The sequence below is a fragment of the Capsicum annuum genome, chromosome 3 (assembly GCF_002878395.1).
Source record: "Capsicum annuum cultivar UCD-10X-F1 chromosome 3, UCD10Xv1.1, whole genome shotgun sequence".
Lineage (NCBI taxonomy): Eukaryota > Viridiplantae > Streptophyta > Magnoliopsida > Solanales > Solanaceae > Capsicum > Capsicum annuum.
The window spans coordinates 162,844,092-162,867,436 of NC_061113.1; the positions used below are offsets into that span (position 1 = coordinate 162,844,092).

A 23,345-nucleotide genomic window follows, 5' to 3' on the forward strand; every position below is an offset into this window, starting at 1 on the left:
AAGTAGAATTCAATATGCTATTCCTATTCATATTCTAACACTCCCCCTCAAGCTGGTGCATTCAAGTCATATGTACCAAGCTTGTTACAAATGTAATTAATACGAGGACTGGTGAGGGACTTGGTGAAGATATCTGCAAGTTGATCACTCGATTTCACAAATTTTGTAACAATATCTCCCGAGAGTATCTTTTCTCTGACAAAGTGACAATCAATCTCTATGTGCTTGGTCCTTTCATGGAACGCTGGATTAGATGCAATATGAAGGGCTGCCTGATTATCACATACACGTTCCATCTTACCAGTTTCTCCAAATTTTAATTCTCTCAGCAATTGCTTGATCCAAACCAGCTCGCAAGTTGCTGCAGCCATTGCTCGATATTATGCTTCGGCACTATATTGAGCAACCACACTCTGTTTCTTACTCTTCCAGGACTCCAAATTACCTCCTACTAAAACACAATATCCGGATGTAGAACGTCTATCAGAGGGTGATCCTGCCCAATCAGCATCTGTATATCCAATGATATGCTCAAGGCCTCGATCCTCGAAGAGTAGTCCTTTACCTGGAGATGACTTTATATATCGCAAAATCCGAACAACTGCATCGCAATGACTATCACAAGGGAAGTCAAAAACTGACTTACAATACTCACAGGAAAAGAGATGTTAGGTCTAGTCATTGAGAGATAATTCAACTTTCCAACCAACCACCTATACCTTTTAGGATCACTGAGTGGCTCCCCCTGTCCTGGCAGAAGTTTAGCATTTGGATCCATAAGAATGTCAATGGGTCGACATCCCATCATTCCTGTTTCCTCAAGAATGTCTAAAGCATACTTGCATTGAGAAATAACAATACCTGAGTTGGATTGAGCAACCTCAATACCTAGAAAGTATTTCAATCTGCCAAGGTCTTTAGTCTGGAAATGCTGAAAGAGATGTTGCTTCAAGTTAGTGATACCATCTTGATCATTGCCGGTGATAACAATATCGTCAACATAAAGCACGAAATAAATACACAGATTTGGTTCAGAATGGCGATAAAACACTGAATGATCAACTCCACTACGAATCATGCCAAACTCCGGAATAACTGTGCTAAACTTTTCGAACCAGGCTTGAGGAGATTGTTTCAAACTATAGAGTGACTTGCGCAATCAACATACAAGGCTACTAGACTTCCCCTGAGCAACAAAACCAGGTGGTTGTTTCATATAAACTTCTTCCACAAGATCACTATGCAGAAAAGCATTCTTAATGTCCAACTGATAAAGAGGCCAATGACGAACGACAGCCATAGAGAGAAAAAGACGGACATATGCTATTTTAGCCACGGGAGAGAGTGTTACTATAATCAAGCTCAAATATCTGTGTATATCCTTTGGCAACAAGGCGAGCCTTCAGCCGAGGGGATATAGTATGGAATGGGGAACCTTATTCTGGATCGAAGATAATGGCATTTTGTTAATGAGATAGCAAGATGCGAGGACCGCATCGCCCTAAAAACGCAGTGGAACATGGGATTCAATGAGAAGAGTGCGAGCAGTCTCAATGAGATGCCTATTTTTCCTTTCTGCTATACCGTTCTGTTGAGGGGTGTATGGACATGATGTTTGGTGAATGATTCCTTGATGAGTCATGAACTCCTGAAACTGGGAGGATAAGTATTCCAAGGCATTATCACTACGAAAAGCACGAATAGAAACACCAAATTGATTTTGTATTTCAGCACAAAACTTTTGAATATAGAAAATAACTCGAAACGATCTTTCATTAAGTAAGCCCAAGTACATCTTGAAAAATCATCGATGAAAGTAACAAAGTAACGAAATCCTAAGGGTGATATGACTCTACTAGGATCCCAAATATCGGAATGAACTAATGAGAAAATAAGACTCTGTGCGACTCTCAATACTACGTGAAAAAGTAGCACGGGTGTGTTTCCCAAGTTGACACGACTCACAATCTAATGTGGATAGACTAGGCAAACTAGGCACCATCTTTTGTAGCTTGGTAGACTAGGATGTCCCAAACATTTGTGAATAAGGTTGGGAGGATCTGTAACGGAGTATGCTGTGAAGGAATTTGAAGAGGTAAGATGGTAAAGGCCCTGTGATTCATGTCCTATGCCAATTGTTTGTCCCGTTTTGCGGTCCTGCATTAGAAAAGAATCATGAAAAAAAGTTATACTACAATTAAGGGCACGTGTCAAACGACTAACAGATGCAAGATTAAAAGGACAACTAGGGACATAAAGAACAGAGTCTAGAGTGACAGAAGATAAGGGTTTGGCTTGTCCAACTCCTTTTGGCTCTGTTCGAATTCCATTGTGAATAAACAATATCAGACAGAAGTGACTTTTCACCAGAAATATGGTCAGAAGCACCTGAGTCCACAACCCATGATCCAAAGGTAGGAGATTTTGCAGTTGAGGCTATTGGTAGAAATATATGCTTACTTGCTTGATACTGAAGATACTCATTATATTTCTTGTCAGATAAATATACACGATCACTTGTGTTGTTAGACTGAGCAATATGAACAATTTTTTATGGTTGACCATGCAAAGAATAGCATATTCCATGAGCATGTCCAAGCCTTTTATAATAACTACACTTAGGTCGAGAATAGCATACGCTACGAGTATGTCCAAGCCTTCTACAATAACACATCTAGGTCTAGATCTTCCAAATCGACCTTCCTTTCGTTGATTCTTCATAAGCTCTGACATCTGAGTTTTTGATCTCCTCATTAAGATTCAGATTTAATCATAAAAAAGAAATATTTTGGAATTTAGCTCGGGAAAAAAAAGGAAAGTCCCCGGATATAAGATCTGATGTTCGAAAGTTGCTCGGAGTCAGAAAATAATCATATGAGCTGCCTCAGAATGAATAAGTGAGGCTACTAAAAAAAGAAACTGCCGGAAAAGTCGTCGGAATTTAGGTTCCGGTGATCGGAATCTTGAAAGACTTGTCGAAATCAAGAAAAAACAATTGGTACAGCCTTGTACCCGCACGCACCGGCGCATGAAGCGCTTGAGGCGTAGATCTGAAAGTTCCGGCGGCGCGTGGATCGTCGGAGATAAGATTCGAGCACTGATGGGCCGCTTGATTATCACATACAAGTACCATCTAACTAATTTCTCGAAATTTTAATTCTCGGAGCAACTGTTTGATCCAAACTAGCTTACAAGTTGTTATAACCATTGCTCGATATTCTGCTTCTGCACTAGATCTAGCAACCACATTTTGTTTCTTACTTTTCTTGGACACCAAATTACCCATTATTGAACACAATATCCAAAACATTTATCAAAAGGTGATTTGGCTAATTATTTTCTGTATATCTAACGATCCGCTAATAGCCTTAATTCTCGAAAAGTAGTCCTTTGCCTGGAGCTAACATTATATGTTGCAGAATACAGATAACTGCATCCTAGTGACTATCATAGGGAGAATCTATAGACTGACTTACAAAACTCACAATAAATGAAATGTCAAGTTTAGTCATGTGATTATTCTACTGGCGTATACCTTGTATGATCACTTAGTGGCTCTTCTTGTCCTGGGTCTGCATCCTGTCATTCCTATCCCCTTAAGAATGTCGTTAAGAATGTCGTTCCTATCACATCAAGAATGTCTAAAGCGTACTCCCATTGTGAAATAACAATGTCTGATCAAGAGTGAACAAGCTCAGAACCTAGAAAATACTTTATTCTGCAAGATCCCAAGTCTGGAAGGCACTGAAAGAGATGTTGCTTCAAATTAGTGATTCCATTCTGATCATTGTTGTTGATAACGATATCGTCAAAATAAACCACCAAATAAATACACAAATTAAAAGTAGAATGCGCATAAAACACGAATCGATCCCTTTATTAGGAGTCATCGATCTCCTAATTTTGTGCTGAAGTTCCGAAACCAAGCACGAGGAGACTGTTTTAAACTATAGAGTGACCAGTTCAATCGACATACAAGGTTACTTAACTTTGCATGGGCAACAAAACCAGGTGGTTGCTCCACATAAACTTTATCGTCAAGGTCATCATGGAGAAAAACATTCTTAACGTCTAACTAATAAAGAGGCCAATAACGGGCATTATCCATGGATGGATAAAGACGAACATATGCTATTTTAGTCGTGGGAGAGAAAGTATCATTATGATCAAGCCCAGATATCTAGGTATACCCCTTCGAAATAAGGCGAACCTTAAACCGATCAACTTGGACGTTTAGATCAACTTTGACTGCTTAAACTCAACGACAACCAACAATAGATTCACCTTAAGGAAATGGAACAAGCTTTCAAGTACCATGCATATAAAGCAGATATCTTGTCAATCATAATCTGGATGATAAAGTACTTTACCTGGAGACTTAGGGATGGAAACGGAGGACAAAGATGATCCAAATGTATAATGAGGTGATTATAGACGATAATTTTAGAAAGGTATAATGGGGGGTTAGTATAACGAGTGTACTATATATCTCTTGAAGTGCAATCGGTTGACCAGGAGGAGACAAGCTCACAGTAGGTGCAGGGTCAGGCACAAAGCGCGTTTCATCTGGGCCTGATGCTCCTGATGATGCTAAGAGATATTAGGATGATCAGAATATGTGAAGTAAGGTTGAGACTAAAAACTGTGGCATTGACTACCATAAAGTACCAACAAATATTGGGTGAGTAGCAATAGTTCCCCTTTTGAACCCCACAATAATCAAGAAAGACGCATTTAAGAGCATGAGGGCTAATTTATCTTTCTCTAGGGCTAAGTTATGAACAAAACACGTGCTCCCAAAGACACGGGGGGAAGAGTATAAAGGTGACTGAGGAGACGATACTAATTGTTAGAATATAAGTAAGAATAGGAATAACATATAGAATCCTACTTGGAAAGGGATTGTAATGTAGTGTCCTATTAGGAAAAGGATTGGAATGTAGTGTCTATAAATAGGGTCTCAATGTAATAATGTAGTTACAACAATTCAATAGTATTTTTCTCTTATATTCTCAGATGGTATTAGAGCCTTTACAATCTTGGTAGAGAATCAAATAGCTTCCGCTGCCGGCGGATGGCTATAACCCATATATGTCGCCCGTCCGGCCAATGATATGTTAGCAAAAGTTAAGCCATCACACTTCTTTCCCTACTTTCTCATATCTAATTTGTGTAGCACCATGCATCTTTCTAGTGACTACTTTTTCATATCAGATTTGCGTAGCACCGTGCATCTCTCCGGACTAATATTTAATTAGCATACTATCGTGCATCTTTTCGGACTATTTTCTCATATCTGAGTTGAGTAGCATCGTAAGTCTTTCCGGTGACTCCTTAGATCTGATTTGCATAGTTCCATGCATCTTTATTGTGACTTCTCAGATCTGATTTGTTTAGGGTCGTGCCATCATTTAGACCCTATCCATGTAAGTTCTTTTTTTCAGCAGGGTTGTGCCGTCATTCCGAAGGGTCGTGCCTTCATTCCGACCCTACCCATGTAATTTCTCTTTTTCAGTAGGGTCGTGTCGTCATTCTGACCCTACCCATATAATTTCTATTTCTCAGTAGGATCGTGCCATCTTTTCGACCTACCAATATAATTCTCTTTCTCAGTAGGGTCGTGTCATCATTTCGACCCTACCTATATAATTTTTTCTCAAATGGTGACCACTTTTCAGCCATTAAATCTAATAATCCGACGCGTGAGTATTTCCGGCCAGTTCTTTGGTGACTATTTTGTTCAAGATCTACTCATGTCTTGATTTCGAGATGACTCATATATTTTGTACCAGTTTTCGGTAATTTTTCAGCGACACATTGACTTTTTGACGATGTTTACTACTTTTCGGATCACTTTTTCAATTTTGTTCCGTTTCAGTTGAGGTCTCGCAGATGTCTAGAGCAGTCCTTATCATTTTTCTTGCAGATATCTTTACCAAGTCCCTCACTAATACTCGGATTAATTACATCCATAACAAGCTTGGTACATATGTCTTCTATGCTCCAGCTTGAGGGGGAGTGTTAGAATATGAGTAGGAATAGGAATAATATATAGAATCCTATTTGGAAAGGGATTGTAATGTAGTGTCCTATTAAGAAAAGGATTGGAATGTTGTGTCTATTAATAGGGCCTCAATGTAATAATGTTGTTTCAACAATTCAATAATATTTTTCTCTTATATTCTCACACTAATAAGGAATTTGATTCTGAATGGAAGATGAGGATATATGATTAACTAAATAGCAAGACATGAGAACTGCATCGCTCCAAAATGCAACGGAACATGGTATTGAATGAGAAGAGTGCGAGTAGTATCAAGGAGGTGCATATTCTTCCTCTCTACTACCCCATTCCGCTGAGGGTGTATAGACAAGATGCCTTTTAGTGAATCATAAACTGCTGAAGCTAAGAGGATAAGTAATAAGTATTCTAAGTCATTATCACTATAAAAAGTATGAATAGAACTACTAAATTGATTTTGTATTTTAGCATGAAAACTCTTGCATATTGAAAACAATTTAGCATGATCTTTCATTAAGAAATTCGAAGTACATATTGAATATCCATCAATGAAACTAACAGAATAACGAAATCCTATCCCAAATATTGGAATGAACTAATGAAAAAATACTATTCACAGCTCTCAGCACTACATGGAAAGGCAGTGCGAGTGTGCTTCCCAAGTTGACACGCCTCACAATCTACTGTAGATAGATTTGATAAAGTAGGTAGGATAAAACAAACTTGCTAAGTGGATAACCACTCTTATAAGGGTGTTATAACACGTGTCAAATGCTCCCAGGCACTCTTCCCAAGACAACTTTTTAGAAGCTCCTTTTCGGGCTTCAGGTCTCTCTGTCCGGTGGTCTTTCACCATCGGAGACATTGTTTTCCCTTTTCTTTCAAAGCCAATCAATAACTGCGCACTGTGATTATTGCTTCAATATACCAATTTTAGCCCCCGAAATAGCAACATCATGGCAGAGAACAGAATCTAATTCACTGCTGGCTTCAAATCCTTTGATATCACCAGATGGAGTTCAGGCAATAGCCACTGGTTCGATTGGGTAGAAAGAAGCAGAAATAGGATGAGAAGGATAACTCTGAGCAAGAAGGTTATGGACTGGATTTGCCGTATTCTCAAAGAGGCAGCAAGTGATCAAAAGAAACTGGTGAGAAGATGGAGAACTAGAGACCAAATAGCTGAATTTATGGTACTAGAAAGTACAATGAACATGGTAAGCACATGAGTATTCTATCATATCATTAAAAGGGGAAGCTAGAGAAGTCGTCATAATACCTGAACTAGCCATAAATGCAGGCGGGAAAGGTATAGCTTTTAAGATTGACAGATTCATTAATGGCACAAATTTGCAGACTGTCAAACATCCGCCAAGATTGATTAGCAAAGAAATCCCATTTAATATGGTAGTTGAGAGCAGTAAATGGCGCACCCTCAGACTAAGGAAGACACCTCAGTTGAGAGAGGTCTTTTAGGCAGATGCATTACGGGCTCTTTTAGATCGAGTGAACCCTCCATCTTGACAGATGTCAGGACATGGGCATCATCTTCCTGGAAGAAAGTATTCGGAGTCAACATTTATGAGATGGCAAGGCATATATTCCTATTTGAATTCCCAAATAGGGCCCAAGTCAAGCTAGAGTGGTGGAGTCCTCCGATTGGTTGTGCTCCGGCACAACAAAAGATTTCTTCGACATGGATCAGAGCCATAGGACTTCCACTACACTTGTGGTTCAAAGAAATCTTCCAGGAGATCGAAAATAAGTGTGGAGGCTGGAAAAGTACAGAGGAAGAGACAGAACCGAAGAATCATCTCAAATTGGCTCGTATCGAGGTTCAGGGTGAAGTTCGAAACATCCCCAACGAGGTATCTATCTCAAAGAAGGGTACATCTTCAAAGTTCCTATTTTGGTTGAGAGGAAAAATTTGAGAAGATTCTGTGCGATAGACCGATCGAATTTCAGACAGAACCGGTGGCGACGGCAGAGCAAAAGGAAACACTAACACAGTCCAATATCCGGAGATATGAGAGTGAAAGACCGATGGAAGAGATGATTATCCAGAGGTCAAAATCCCCCTTTGCAATTATATCTGAGGTGTCAGCTTTGGCAGCTGTTGAGTGGTCAACCCACGTTAGCTGTGATAAGTTAAAAAAAGTATCCAGACAATCACATGAGGGGCACGTGGTAAGCAAAAATTCTGAATCCTCTTTTAAAAATTTGGGTCGGCCCGCTTCTATAGCCCAACAGAACAAATCACAATTAATGAATTAAGAGCCCAACCTGCCTATGAACAACCTTTAGACGAGTTGTGAAAAAAGAATCTCTAAGAAACTCAAACGAGACTCTTACAACAGGAGAAACAGGGGAGACCGCGTGCAAAGGAAAACACCATGGAAATCACTACCGAAAGGGAGGAGGGAGCCTGTAATGGAGCAGAGAACATTGTGAACCTAATTGCAGAGGCGGAGGAAAAGGGGAACAAAGGTTTTGAAGCCCAGCAGAATTCGATTGTCACCTTGAGTAACGGTGTGGAGGTGTGGGATGTTGAAGAAGTAATTCCTTTAGCAACAGACCTAGAAAACGCGCACTTAAAATGGAAAGTCACATCTGTGTGGGTTCGTTGGAACATAATCAAATCAGGTAAGATGTTTGGGATAGATTTGAAAGGGAATGAGAAGGAGGCCTCAGAGCTTCTCATGCAAATTGACGCCTACGGACAAGCCAAAAGAATGTAACTTGCATCAGATATAAAAAAGACATGGTTCAGGGGTGCCAATGAATTAAAGAATTTAATTACCTTCGATGTTAAATTCAAAAACAGTGACAGTACGAATAAGGGGAAAGGGAATACAGTCTGAAATATGAAGCTCAAACTAGTATCTTGGAATGTTAGGGGAATAAATGATGTGGGGAAAATAAAGTTGTGAAGAGTTGTATAGACCAATGGAAGGCTGATATTTTGTGTTTGCAGGAGACAAAGTTACAGGGGGCTATTCTAGACATAGTAAAACAAATTTGGGGAGGGAGATGGTTGAGATATGCCTGCCTCGAGGCAAGTGGTACAAGGGGCGGAATTATTATGTTATGGGATTGTAGAGTATGGAAGGGTGAGATACTGCAAGTATGGGCCTACACCTTGACCTGCAGTTTTGAAGCATTACTCCAGAATTTCAAATGTCATATTTTCGGAGTCTATGCACCGACCAATAAAGTGGTAAGAAGGGAGGTTTGGGATGAATTAGGAGGGGTGAGAGATTTAATGGAGGGACCTTGGGCAGTTTGCGGAGACTTCAATGTATGTAGGTTTCCATCGGAGAGAAGGGATCACATAAGAAGAAACTTTGCCATGGTAGAATTTTCTGATACAATTGAAGATCTTGAGCTTATTGAATTGCCACTGGAAGGAGGACAATTTACATGGTTCAGAGGAGATACTCATACAGCTGCATCTAGAATTGACAGGATATTATTCACTTTTGATTGGAGTGGGCAGTTCAACAAGGTGAAGCAGACCACAGTACAGAGACTGATTTCTGATCATTTCCCAGTAGCACTATTGTGTGGACTTTGGGAGAATTATAAATCTTATTTTAAATTTGAGAATTGGTGGTTAAACACCGAAGGGTTTGTTGATAGGATCAGCTCTTGGTGGAACTCTTTTACCTTCTCTGGAGGGCCAGATTATATCTTAGCCTGTAAACTAAAAGCACTTAAAGAGAGGCTCAAAGAATGGGGTAGAACCGAGAAAGGAAACCTAATTATTCAAAGTGACAACTTGCTTGGTTAAATGGCAAAGATAGACTCTTTGATAAACAATAGAGCTTTAACAGAGGCAGAGGCAACTATGAAAGCAGAAACATTTATGGAGTACGAAGAATTGCTCAAAAAAGAGGAGACGGCTTGGAGAAAAAGTTCCAGGACCTTATGGCTAAAAGAAGGAGATAACAACACAAAGTTCTTTAACAACTCTGCAAATGCACACAAGAGAAGTAATCACATAGATCATCTGGAGATACAGGGTGAGAGCACTAGAGAACCAGGTAGAATTAAGGAAGAGATTATATAGTTCTATAAAAGGTTGTACTCCGAAACAGAGAAATGGAGGTCTGATGGAGATTTCACAAATTTTACCGCAATATCAGAGGAAGAAAAGGCACAACTACTGGTCAGATTCCAAGAACAGGAAGTATACAGTCGTCTCAAAATGTGTGTGATGGATAAATCCCTTGGCCTTGACGGTTTCACAATGGGCTTCTTCATCAAATGTTGGGAGATTCTAAAAAAGGATATCATGGAGGCATTTCATAATTTCTATGAGCAGGAGATGTTCGAGAAAAGCTTCAATGCTACTTACATTGCCCTAATTCCAAAGAAAAATGAGCCAAAGAATTGAAGGACTTTAGACCGATAAGCTTAATAGGCATTTTCTATAAGCTTTTTTCTAAAGTATTGACTTTTGTCTAAAGTATTGACGGAAAGAATTAAGAAGGTGTTGTATAAACTTGTTGGCTGCCAACAGATGGCCTTTATCATGGATTCTGTGGTAATTGCGAATGAAGCAGTTGACTCTAGATTGGTTCTAAAAAACCAGACATCCTATGCAAATTGGACATTGAGAAAGCCTACAATCATGTTAATTGGGGGTTCCTCCTTAATATACTCAGGAAATGGGGTTTGAGGAAAAATGGATCAGATGGATCAGGTTTTGTATTTCATCTATGTGTTAGGATAATAGACAGATCCCTGGACAGATTTCAGTGGACAGATTTCAGTTATAAATATGTAATCTTTGTAAGTATTTGTGTAAATAACTTTTAATACTTAACATAGGAGATATTATTAGAGCTGTAACAACTAGGAATGAAAGAGATATTATTAGAGCTGTAACAACTAGGAATGACAGATATTACGGGATACAACAACAACAACAACAAACCTAGTTTATTCCTACATAGTGGGGTCTGGGGAGGATAAATGTATGCAGTCCATACCACTACCTCCTGAGAAGTAGAAAGGCTGTTTCCAATAGACCCCCGACTCACGACAAAGTATACTAAACAAATTTGTAATAAAGCATGAAATAAGATGGAATAACAAAAATCACTCCCACAAAGTAATACCCCTACACTAACGAACCAAAGGCACCCCCACCCCCATCCCCTCCTACTAGCAGCTCCAACCTATGGACCTAGCCCAAAGACTACCGGCTTGGCTACCCCAACGCTCTCCTAACTACTGACTACAACCCACCCACATGCACTAGCCGTCTAACCTAGTTCGTGTCCTCCATACCTTCCTATCTAGGGTCATGTCCTCATTAAGCTGTAACTGCTCCATGTCACGTCTAATCACCTCTCTCCAGTGTTTCTTCGGCCTACACCCCGCCTGAAACCATCTAAAGCTAGGATCTTACACCTATGAACTGGGGCATCCGTGCCCCTCCTCATCACATGACCGAACCATCTCAACCGAACTTCCCGCATCTTGTCCTCCACCGAAGCCATTCCCACCTTCTCCCGGATAATCTTATTCCTAACCCTATCACCCCTAGTAAGCCCACACATCCAACGCAATATCCGCATTTCCGCCACCTTCAATTTTTGAATGTGGTAGTTCTTGATTGGCCAACACTCCGCTCCATACAGCATGGCTGGACGGATTGTCACTCTGTAAAATTTACCTTTAAGCTTGAGCGACACCTTCCTATCACACAACACTCCCGAGGCGAGCCTTCACTTCATCCACCCTGCCCCAATACGGTGAGAGACATCCTCATCAATCTCTCCATTCCCTTGAATCATGGACCCGAGATACTTAAAACTATCCCTTTTACAAACAACCTGGGATTCCAACCTTACTACCACCTAGTTCTCCTGCCTCAAGTCATTAAACTTGCACTCCATATGCTCTGTCTTGCTCCTACTCAACCTGAACCCTTTAGACTCAAGGGTTTGTCTTCAAACCTCCAATTTATCATTCACACCCCACGTGTCTCATCAAACAAAACTACATCATGACAGATCTTTAGGGATGTACAAGGAGAAGTCTTTCTATTTAATGACAAAACTCTTAACTTAAGAGATCATTCAACAAAATTGACATAGTATCAGGCTCTTCTTTTCAGCTTTGATTTTTAGTGTCTTTCATCTGTGTTTCCTTTTCAGATTTTTTTTTTTGGAAGTCTTGATTCTGCTAACTACTTACTACTTACTGTTAACAGTCAGTCCTAAGCATCTTAGGAATTTAGTCTTGGTCATTCTGGTATCATTGTGTTTCTGTCTCCCTTAGCTAGTCAAGAACATGGTGTCGCATCAGTTTGAGTCCTTCCAAGTTCATTTCACTGGAAAATTTCAATTTCAACTAGTCACCAGAAAAGAATTATGGGGACACATAGATGGAAGTGATCCTACACCTACCAATACTACAAAGCTCGGTGAATGGAAGATTAAAGATGCTCGGGTGATGACATGGATTTTTGGGTTATTGACCCTCTTATTGTTCTTTGTGAGAAATAATGAAGAAAAATATTATTGAAGTATGTTTACATAATTACATCGAAACCCTATTTATAGACAATATAGTACCAACCTTTTCCAAGTAGGGTTTTTATATACTATTCCTATTTCTACTCATATTCTAACACTCCTCCTCAAGCTGGTGCATACAAATCATATGTACCTAGCTTGTTATAAATGTAATTAATATGAGAACCAGTGAGGGACTTGGTGAAGATATCTGCAAATTGATCACTCGACTTCACAATTTTTTTAACAATATCTCCTGAGAGCATCTTTTCTCTGACAAAGTGACAATCAATCTCTATGCGTTTAGTCATCTAATGAAACACTGGATTTGATGCGATATGAAGGGCTGCTTGATTGTCACACACAAGTTCCATCTTATCGGTTTCTCCAAATTTTAGTTCTCTCAGCAACTGTTTGATCTAAACTAGCTCACAGGTTGCTACAGCCATGGCTCGATATTCTACTTCCGCACTAGATCGAGCAACAACACTATATTTCTTACTTTTCTAAGACACCAAATTACCTCCTACTAAAACATAATATCTGGAGGTAGAACGTCTATCAGAGGGTGATCCTACCCAATCAACATCTGTGTATCCAATGATATGCTCGTGACCTCGATCCTCAAAGAGTAGTCCTTTACCTGGAGCCGACTTTATATATCACAAAATACGAACAACTGCATCCCTATGACTATCACAGGGGGAAGTCATAAACTGACTAACAACACTCACAGGAAAGGATATGTCAGGTCTAGTCACGGTGAGATAATTCAACTTTCCAACCAATTGCCTATACCTTTCAGGATCACTGAGTGGCTCCCCCTGTCTTGGCAGATGTTTAGCATTTGGATTCATAGGAGTGTCAAGGGGTCTACATCTCATCATTCCTGTCTCCTCAAGAATGTCTAAGGCATACTTGCGTTGAGAAATAACAATACCTGATCTAGACTGAGCAACTTCAGTACCTAGAAAATGTTTCAATTTGCCGAGGTCTTTAGTCTGAAAATGCTGGAAGAGATGTTGCTTCAATTTAGTGATACCGTCTTCATCATTGCTGGTGATAACGATATCATCAACAAAACCACCAAATAAATACACAGATTTGGTTGAGAATGTCGATAAAACACTGAGTGATCAGCTCCATTACGAATCATGCCAAACTGCTGAATTGCTATGCTAAACTTTCCAAACCAAGCTTGAGGGGACTGTTTCAGACCAGAGAGTGACCTGCGCAATCGACATACAAGGCTACTAGATTCCCCCTGTGCAACAAAACCAAGTGGTTGCTCCATATAGGCTTCTTCCTCAAGATCAAGATCACCATGCAGAAAAACATTCTTAATATCCAATTGATAAAGAGGCCAATAATGAACGGCAATAATGGATAGGAAAAGACGGACACATGCTATTTTAGCTACGGGAGAGAAAGTGTCACTATAATCAAGCCTAAATATTTGTGTGTATCCTTTGGCAACAAGGCGAGCCTTAAGCCGATCAACCTGACCGTCTGGATCAGACCAACTTTGATTGCATAAACCCAACGGCAACCAACAGTAGATTTACCTGCAAGAAGGGAAACAAGCTCCCAAGTACCACTCGCATGTAAAGCAGACATCTCATCTATCATAGCCTGCTTCTATCCTGAATGAAAAAGTGCTTCACCTATAGTATTAGGGATGGAAATACAGGACAAAGATGATATAAAAACATAATCGGGTGATGATAAACGATGATAACTAAAGAAAGTATAATATGGGTTAGCATTATGAGTGGAACACATACCTTTTTGAAGTGCAACTGATTGGCCAGGAGAAGGCAAGGCTGCAGTAGGAGCAGCGTCCGACGCGTGGCATGAATCATCTAGGACTAACGGTGGATGCGGACGACGATGATAAATCAGAAGTGGTGGCACTGTAGCTGGAGATGTAAAAGTAACCGTTGATTCCTTAAAGGTTGGTTCGGGTAAGTCTGGAGATACGGGTAAGACCAAGGATGGTGCGGGTAAGACTGGAGATACGGGTAAAACCTAAGAGATATCAGGATGATCAGAAGATGTATAGTAAGGTCGAGATTAAAAAAAGGTGACATCGGCAGACATAAAGTAGCGATAAAGATGTCACGACCCGAGCGAGGCCCTGGCCGCGACGAGCATCTCGAACCATGAAGGCCCGAGTGCCCTTCACTATCTGGCAATCATGCACACATTCATATACTATAAAGGAAAAACGTGGAAGTACACATCAATATGGAATCATGGTCAATATTATAATTTCAGTTGAACAAGTTTGGAATGAATTCCATAAATCTCTAACAGCATCTAACATCAGTCTTCGAAATCTTTAATACATCAAGCCAACATCTTGTCTAGAACTGGGACAAGGCCCCAGTCAGACCATAAAACAAAAGAAATAACAAAGTCAAATGACTAGGCCTTCCGGAATAAAGAAGACTCACCAACTGTAACTTCTGAAACACAAGTCTATTGCTGAACGGGACCCCGGGATAGTGCCTCAGATCCTGAAATATAGGGGGTCAATACATATGTACTGGTATGTGAAACAACTCAAAAATAGCATGCTTTTATACAAAATAGGTGAGAGCATTTCACAATAAAAGTGAACGTTATGTAAGTAAAAAAAATACATGGGCATATTTGGTAAATTTCAAATCAATTCTTGACAACCTTGACTCACTCTTTGTTATTCTTCCGAGCTAGTCGGTACACCCTACAAATCTAGAATTCCACGGGCTATGTGGAACCCGCCCTTGACTCGACTGCCAAGCCTCCAATCCAAGTAGCCGCCAGGATTAGAGTGGTGATACCCTCATGTGCGCACATCGCAGGAAATCCCCCCACGTGAGATGTCCTAAAAATATCCTTTCATGTAGGATCATATATCATAAGTCCCGCATCAGCAACTATGGTTTCCAACGATGGGCCCTTGCACTCAAACGCCTTCTTCGGGTAACCTACTAGCTCTCTTAAGCCCAACTTTTAGTTCTTTAAAGAAATCATGTTCATACTTTCAAAACATTGAACACTATCTTGTTAGGGGCATGAAATCGTTGGGTATCGTCATACCCTGACTTGCAAGTCAATCAAATCACATCACATCATATCTGCAGTCCTTTTCACTTATTATCAGATTAATGATCACCCCTCGCTTTTAAACATCGAATGAGACAGAGTTGTGCAATAGACCTTTCATTCAAATTTTCATCAAACATTCTCCTCCCAATTGTAAACTCAGTAGGTGGTCACCTCATTTTTTTGTAATTACTTAAAGCTCATGAAAGAAGGATGGCCTTGGCTCAGCGGTAAGCTTGCTTACCGTGGTGTGCCAGGGTCGGGGGTTCGAAACGCCCCTCCAGCGAAGCTGGGGTGAGGGCGCGTAGGTCAGGCCCGGAGTGGTCCCCCCCTCCCCGACACCTACGGAGTAGGTATGAACCGGGTCGTCCCCTTTTACTTAAAGCTCATGAAAAGTGTTAATTTGACCAAGTAGACATTTAGTAGTAAACCAAATTGTTCATAATCATCAGTAAAGCATTCATCATTTAGTTTCCTTTCAAGGAATTCATACATTTACACAAGCCACCGCATTTGAAATAAAAAATAACATCATAGGAGAGGGCATTTAATCATTCATGCTCTCATTCACACTTTATAATACAATGAAATCATATATGGTTATAGTTCAATTTCCATGATAAGTAGTTCAAGACAATATTTATTTTCATCAAAACAATCCCATGATACATACTTTTCGAAAACAATACTGAACACTTCATTGTAAAACATAATTGGGGATTTTTAATCTTGATAAAACAATTAAACTTACGCCCATGGTTTTTAGAGTAGTCCCACATACCTTAGATTACTTAGTTTGAAGGAAAAACCCTAAATCTTGATTAGTTTCTTGGAATCTTGACTTAAGAGCCTGATTCTTGATCTTTGGGGCTCTAGGGTTTTCTTGAAGTGAAAAGAAGAGAATAATGATGTACAATGCTCTTTAGGGGCTCAAATCTTGTGTTTTGGACGGATTTTGGGTGAGATAAATGTCCTATAATTGCCCCCCAATTACATGGATTCAGAAGCTGGAAAATAAGGAGTGAAATGGAGCGTGCGTCGCATTCTCTGGAGCGCCAAAATGGAGCGTGTGTCGCATGCTCTATCGCACGCCCCCACAAGGGTGAAATGGAGCGTGCGTCGCATGCTTATCGCACGCAGCTATTGGTTCTGACGAAAATAATCATAACTTTTCTCTCGGGTATTGGATTTAGGTGAAATTGGTATCGTTGGAAAGCTGACTCAATTATCTACAATTTGGTGGGTATTTAGCTGCAAAATTCTACGTGTATCAAAAGTTATATGCGTTCAAAGTAGACCGTTATAAAATTGAGTACAAGGATTTAGCCGAATCAAAGGTTCTCAGCTCAACTTTGCTCTAAGTGATTCCTATGAATACTTTTCACCTCGAAAGCATTTCAAACACGAGGATAACAATCATGACACTTATGAGATCACTTGGAAATCATTTCTATTAGAATTTACACACGTAGGAATAGCAATTCAATTTCTAGTTCGAAAGTGCGGGGTGTTACATTATCCCCCTTGGGATCATTCCTCCCCGAATGATGGCTCGGAACGCAGACAAGCATGATTTCAAGCATACTAAGGATAAGATAGATAGAGTGCTATATGATTTTACCTTCTATGTCATCATCCACGGTCTTAAAGAGGTTTGGGTATCTGGCTCGCATGCCATCTTCTGACTCCCAAGTAGGTTCCTCCTCTTTTTGATTCTTCCACAACACCTTCACCGAAGCTATCTTCTTACTTCTTAGCTTCTGAACTTGGGCGATTTGGCAAATGGTTCTTCTTCATATGACAAGGATTCTCTCACATTGATCTCCCCTACAGGCAACACTAGGGAATGATCTCCAATGCACTTTTTCAACATGGACACATGGAATACTGGATGAACAGAAGCCAGACTTGCGGGCAACTCTAACTCATAAGCAACCCCACCTATCCTTCTCACAATCTGATATGGTCTTATATAACGAGGACTCCAAATCGCATGACTCCCTTCATAGGAGAGACCTTTAGGAATACCCAATCATCAACCTCAAACTCTAAATCTCTCCTAACATTGGCATAAGATTTCTGGCGACTCTGAGCAGTCTTAAGTCGCTCTCTAATGACTTTTACCTTCTCCATCGCCTGATGAACAAGGTCTAACCCGTACAACCGAGTTTCACGCACTTCATACCATCCAATTGGAGATCTACATCTCCTCCCATAAAGTGCTTTAAAAGGAGCCATCTGTATACTGGAATAGTAGCTGTTGTTGTAGGCGAATTCTATCAACGGCAAATGATCCACCCAACTACCCTTGAAGTCAATCGTGCAGGCCCTCAACATATCCTCAAGGGTCTGAATGGTGCGTTCAGCCTGCCAATTAGTCTGTGGGTGGAAGGCAGTATTGAGGTTCACTTGGGTGCCTGAGTCCCTTTGAAAGGACCGCCAAAACTGCGAAGAAAATTGCGTGCCTCGGTCAGATATAATGGACACAAGAGCACCATGTAAACAAACTATCTCTCGAATGTACAACTTAGCATAGTCATCTCCCGAATAATTCATTCGTACTGGCAGGAAATGAGCGAACTTGGTCATCCGGTCTACAATCACGCAAATGGAAACGTATTGATTCCAGGACTTCGGGAGCCCTGTAATGAAGTCCATGTTGATCATCTCCCACTACCACATAGGCAATTCTATCTCTTGGGAAGAACCACCTGGCCTCAAATGCTCTATCTTGACTTGTTGACAGTTCAAACACTTTGAAACAAAGTTAGCAACATCTTTTTTCATATTATTCCACCAATAAATAGCCTTAAGGTCATGATACATTTTTGTAGAGCCTGGGTGAACAACATACTTCGAATTCTGAGCTTCATTAAGAATTCTTTCCCGCAACCCATCTACATTCGGCACACATAGCCTACCTTGATATCTCAAAATCCGATCACCTCCAATTTCAAATGCCATCACCTTTTTCTGTAGACCAACATCTCTCTTAATCTGCATCAAGATGGGATCTTTGGCTTCTTTCTCCTTAACTTCAGCACATAGTGAGGACTTAGCTATCTCATGAACAACTACTCCTCCATCTTCCAAATCCAGAAGTCGAACTCTCAAATTTGCATGTCGATGAATATCTTTCACCATCTTTCTTTTTCCTTCCTCAACATGGGAAAGACTGCCCATTGACAACTTGCTAAGGGCGTCGGCCACCTCATGGCCTTGCCCAGATGATAGTGCAGGCTCATATCATAATCTTTTAACAACTCCAACCACTGCCTTTGCCTGAGATTCAATTCTTTCTACGAGAAAACATATTGTAAACTTTTGTGGTTAGTAAAAATATCAACATGTACCCTATAAAGATAATGCCGCCAGATCTTAAGTGCAAACACCACAGTCGCTAGCTCTAAGTCATGGGTGGGATAATTCTTTTCATGCACCTTCAACTGCCTAGATGCATAACCATTACTTTACCATGTTGCATAAGCACACACCCGAGTTCCACCCGGGACACATCGCAGTACACAACAAAATCCTCTGTACCCTTAGGAAGAGTCAAAACTGGCGCAGTAGTCAACTTATCTTTAGGTTTCTCAAAACTACTCTCACATGAGTCATACCATAAGAATTTCGCCGTTTTCTGAGTCAATTTGGTAAGTGGAGCAGCTATGGAGGAAAAGCTCTCTACAAACCTTTTATAATACCCTGCCAAACCCAAGAAGCTCCGGATGTTGGTTGGAGTCGTAAGTCTGGGCCATTTTATCACTACAATCTTTTAGGGATCAACCTTAATTCCCTCACTAGACACAATATGCCCCAAGAAAGCAATAGCATTAAGCCAGAATTCACATTTTGAAAACTTTGCATATAATTCATGATCTTTGAGGGTCTGAAGAATGATTCGAAGGTGGGTGTGATGAGGAACATTAAAATTCTAAAACTAGTCCAGAACCTTCATGTATCAAAAGTCAATTTTGCTACTTATAGAAAGAGAAAGTCAATTTGAATTTTGCTACTAGTTGTCAAGTTTATCTTTTACATAATTCTAGAATACTTATCTATTAAGAAAATGAGTTGTCAACTATGAGTTGTCAATGAGTTGTGTATGAGTTGCCAATGAGTTGTACGAAGGCTTTTAAAGCCTATAAATAGAGACAATGACCTCTAGCTATGCAATTTTAGTTTAACTCTTCTATTAATGAAACTTTGTGTTTTCTTTTAAGATCTTGGATTAGATCTTGTATTTTAAGGGCTTTGAATTAAGCTCTTGTTATTCGTGGATTCGGATTGTCTTTAAAGCGTTATCTTATAACACGTTGAAGTTATTCCTGTAACTCCTCGCATTTTCGAGCTAGAAAGCGAACCGTCATTCCTGCGTGCATAAGATCTAATTCCATGGTTTATATTTAAATTCATGTGTCATGATTCTTCTCGTAGTGTATGAAGTGATTATGAGGTGAAAAGTGTTCGTAAAAATCACTTGGAACAAAGTTGAGCTAAGAGTCATTCATTCATCCAAAGTTTGATATTTGATTCTTCAAGGGTCTACTTTGAACGTGTATAACTTTCGATGCACATAGAATTTTGCAGCTCAAGACCCACCAAATTGTAGATAATTGAATTAACTTTCCAACGATATCAATTTCGCCAAAATCTGATAACCAAGCGAAAAGTTATGGCATTTTTCGTGTGAGGCAGTAAGCCTACGCGATCTTGATGCGTCGCGTCGACTGCGCCCCGACACGAAACCTGATGCGAATCTAAAGTGGTTTTATGGGTTATTTCAATTTCTAAAGGGTCTAGGGGCATTTTAGTCATATTCCCTCACCCAAATTTCGTCCCTAAATATCCTTAAACGATATTAGGTCACAAATAGCGTTTCAACTCTCTAAGATCCCTAATTCATCTTTCAAGAACCCACGAGGAGAAAACAACTAGGGTTTGGGTAATCAAGCTTAAAGGTCAAATCTTTTTGAAATTTCTTCGTGATTCTTCGCAATTAAAGTACGTGGGGTTTTCCTAAAACTACGTGGGCATAAGGTAATTGTTTCAACAATATTTAAACATTGTGAAATCATGAATTCTTGAAGGGGTTTTGGAACTTACGTTACGATTTTGCTTTATGAATTCTTTAATGGTATAATTGATTTGGTTTTGAGGCCTTTTCCCTAACTTTGATTCATAACCATGTTTATATATATATATATATATATATATGTATGTATGCATTGATGAGTTTGAATGATGAATTGAGAGCATGAACTATTATAGATCCCTCTCTTGTTTACAAGCTTCTTGTTTTCGTAAGTTATGATTTATTCGAAATGCTTTATTGGAAGCATGATATAAATGCCTTGATTTTGTTTATGACTTGATTGTGGTTTGAACTGAAGAGAGGGTGTTTTACTTGGTGGTTAAAGTTAAAGATGTTATTAAAAAGATTGCATGTTTTGTCACAAGTTTCATGACCACCACATGCTTGTTGAAATGCTGAAAAGAATGACTTTTACATGATTTGATAAATGTTTGAAGTATGAATCTTTGGAATTGTTTGAAGTATGGTGGTCCAAGCTTTATGTTTTGAAAGAAGAAATTTTAATATGATAATTATGGCTCAGATATACGACTTGCAAGTCTTGGTATGACGATACCAAAGCAGATAAAGCCATGGTAAACTCAGAACAGAATACAGATTTCATTTCAGATTTCAGATTTTGAATTCAGAAAGATGCATGTTTAGAATGGGTTAAAAATGGGCATTAAGCGAGTTAGGTGGTTACCCGAAAAAGGCACGAGTCATATGATTCATTGCCCGAAATCGTGTTTTGCCTATATGGGTTTATGATTTTCCCAAAGAAGGATTATACGCTACGCTGGCCTAGTGCCCTGGGGCATATCAGATTCAGATACTTCAACCCTTGCGGCAAACTTGGGTTGGGGGCTTTGCCGTCGAGTTAATGGCGGATCCCATATTGCCCGTGGGAAACTTTCAAATATGTAGGGTGTACCACCTAGCTCAGCAGTAATACAAAGAATAGAACTGCATTGTCTAAATTCTGTTTAAGATCATTTAATTGTCCATGTATTTCTAACTACTTTATGCATAACACTTTATGAAGTGCTCTCACTTATGTTATATATAAAAGTGCATTATTTTGGATTGCTCTGCGTACCAGTACATCTGTATTAACCCCCTATATTTTAGGGTTCTGAGACACAGTCCTGGGGTCCCGTTAAGTAGTAAATTGACTTGTTTGAAGTTTGCAACTGGTGAGCCTCCCTTACTTCGGAAGGCCTGGTTATGAAACTTGTTATTGTCATTTTATTTTGATTCTTGGTCCGACTGGGGGCTTTGTCCCAAATTTCAGATAAATGTCGTTTTCAGTTGTTAGAGATTTTGCAGACTGATGTTAGACGTTGTTAGAGGTTTATGGATTCCATTCTAGATTGTTCTATTGAATTATGATATTGACCATGATTCTGTATTGTTTTATATTTCCGCATTTTCCTTCATATTATATGAATATTGTGCATGATCACCAAATTTAGAAGAGCGCCCGGGCCTACATGGTTCAGGATGCTCGTTACGGCTAGGGCCTCGGCTCGGGTCGTGACAGTTCCTTCAACAAATTGTGTGGTTTACTTTATTTATCACATTAGAGAGTTCCTCTAAACATTATGCTACATCAGTTTGGGATCAGAGCTATGGAGGATCTTACAACGAGGGTGAATAACCTAGAAAAAAGATTGGATTAACAAATCGCTACTCTTTGTGAAGAACTCACTAGAAGGTTTGAAGAACTTGTTGTATTAGTGAGAAACAATCAAGGAGGTGTTGCCAGAAACAGGAGACAACATCGAGCTCAATATGTGGAAAAGGAAGTTGATGTGGAGGAACATGATCTTTATGCACAACTAAGAAGAGGTCATGCAAATGGTGGAGATATGTACAAGATTAAGGCTGAAATCCCAACTTTCAATGGTAATAATGTAAACATTAAAGTGTTTCTTGATTGGATCTATGAGGTGGAGACATTCTTTGAGATTATGAACATCCCTCCAGATCGTCGAGTACCATTGATGGCATATAAATTGAAAGGAGGTGCTGGAGCTTGGTGGAATCGTCATCAAGAAGAGCTTCGTTTGAGGGGTGAAAATCGTGTAAGATATTGGCCACAAATGAAAGCACTTCTAAAGGCTAGGTTCTTGCCTGCGGATTATGAACAACTCTTGTACCTACAGTTCCATAACTGTGTTCAAGGTAATAAATCTGTTTTTGATTATACAGAGGAGTTCTTAAGATTACAAGTAAGGTGCAATCTTTCTGAAAATGAAGACCAACAAGTCGCAAGGTATATCAATGGTCTCAATGATTCTATCCAAAAACGTATTGGCATACAACAAATTTGGTCCATAGATCAAGCTCAAACTTTTGCCTTGAAAGCTATGAGAGATATAAAGACCAAGAAGTCTTATAAAGCCGCGTTTTATTCTCGCCCAGAAAGTATATCAAAAAGTTCTCCACGCCAAGAGGAGGGGAAGTTTATTCCATCTAAAGCAAAGAAAGATGAAAAGGCACCATCTTCTAGCAAAAATAATGATAAGCAACCATCTAATACAATCAAGTGTTACAAGTGCCGCGAAGAGGGACATATCAAGCAACAGTCCAAGAAGAAAGTTTGTCAATACCACTCATCATGATGAAA

At 39.7% G+C, this 23,345-nt stretch overlaps 1 protein-coding gene across 3 annotated transcripts in view; it reads left to right on the forward strand.

The window, feature by feature from the left end:
• LOC107853073 (VPS35 endosomal protein-sorting factor-like) overlaps positions 1-23,345 on the forward strand; it is a 95,963-nt gene that overhangs the window by 24,907 nt on the left and 47,711 nt on the right. The window lies entirely within an intron of this gene.